The following is a 1,683-nucleotide window of genomic DNA, read 5'->3' on the forward strand; positions in this document are numbered from 1 at the left end:
CTTTTTCTTTTTCTTTCTTCTTCTTTTCTTTTTGGTTTATTTTGGTTTTTCGAGAGAGGGTTTCTCTGCATAGCATTGACTGTCCTAGAACCCACTCTGTAGACCAGGCTGTCCTCAAACTCACAGGGCTCTGCTGACCTCTGCCTCCCAAGCGCTGGGATTAAAAGGCAGGATCCACCACACCTCACAGGTTACTCAGTACTCATCTTCTTACTTATGATTGTGTGTGCGCGCGCAGGTGCTTGTGCCATAGTGCACAGCAGAGGTGAAAGAAAAACTTGCAGGTATCACTCTCTCCTGCTATGTGGGTTCAGGGATCCAACTTGGGTCCTCAGGCTTGGTAGCAAGCTCCTTCACCTGCTTAGCTAGCTTGGTGGACCTTTTCCCTGGCTTTTAGTTTTGTATAAATGAATCATAAAGTCTTGTACTATGTTCCTGTACCCTGCCCCAGCCTGGCAGTGTTGGGGATTGAACCTAAGATCTTGCCTATGAGGCAAACACCCCACAGCTGAGCTATGTTTCTAGCTCAATTTGTATTCTCTTGTATCTGCACTCAGCCTCAGGTATTAGAGACTTGACTGTGTTGTGCCCAACAATGCCCTTCACCCGGAAGTCTTGGACTTGGGAGATGCTGGATCTGAGTTTGGCTCTGGAAGGCTCCTGTGGCTTCTGGATGGAGAGGGATGAGAAGAAGCTAGTTGGCTGGCCCACCCAGGGTGCAGATCAAAGCCATAGAGCGTGGGAGTGGGGAGGAGGAAGCATTCAGGATACTAGGATTTGGCCTTGCAATTCCTGGGTTTCTGTTGTAAAGGAATGGTAGGGCGGTGCCTTTGGCTGAGCTGGGAAGCAGAATGATTATGGGGTGGATGGGGGATTTGCAATTTAAACATATTATAATGGAAATGTTATGTGAACACAGGCCAATCACGTGTCCCATTTTACCTGGGAAAGTTAGGGTTATTTCTGTCAGTTGAACTAATTAGTAGCATCCAGTCTTGCTGTTGGAAGTGTCCTGTAAGCTCATAACTGGCCTACGTGTGGATCTGGTAGACATGGAATTGCTAATGATGGTTTTGAGTTTACCCATTTTAAATGTCAAGGAACTGACTGAATGCTTTGATAGGTGGTGGGAGTGTGTTTGACAGCATGGAGATACTTTACGTCATGGAACTAGGGGCAGGGTGGGGAGACATTAAACTGGAAGCAGTCCCTTAATGGAAGACGATTTAATGGGAAGGAAAAGGGTCCCAGGAGCAAACAACAGAGACAGAGATGGAAGAAAATGGACAGTGTGGAGAGAAAGGACTTGGAGAGAGAAGGAGAACGCTCTGCGGCCTGCTGCTGAGGATGGAGGTTTCCATGTGGTAGTCAACACCAGTCATCCCCAAGGTGACAACAGCAGTTTCAGAAAAGATGAGCACAGACGCACAGAGGAGAAGAGGAAGTGGAAGCAGAAGCTGTGCAGACATAAGAAAACAGTTCTTCATATCACAGCTGTAAGGGAAATGGGCAGGGACTTTAGGGGGTGTATCATAAAAAAGAGACTTTCAGATAATCAAGCTTTTTCTTTTTTCTCCTTTTTTTAATGTCCAAATTGAACCCAGGTCTTTGTTCATGCTGGGGAAGTGCTTAGGCTCCACCCCCAGCCCTAGCCGATGTCTTTTTTTGTTTTGTTTTGTTTTT

The sequence above is a fragment of the Microtus ochrogaster genome, chromosome 7 (assembly GCF_000317375.1).
Source record: "Microtus ochrogaster isolate Prairie Vole_2 chromosome 7, MicOch1.0, whole genome shotgun sequence".
NCBI classification, from domain to species: domain Eukaryota; kingdom Metazoa; phylum Chordata; class Mammalia; order Rodentia; family Cricetidae; genus Microtus; species Microtus ochrogaster.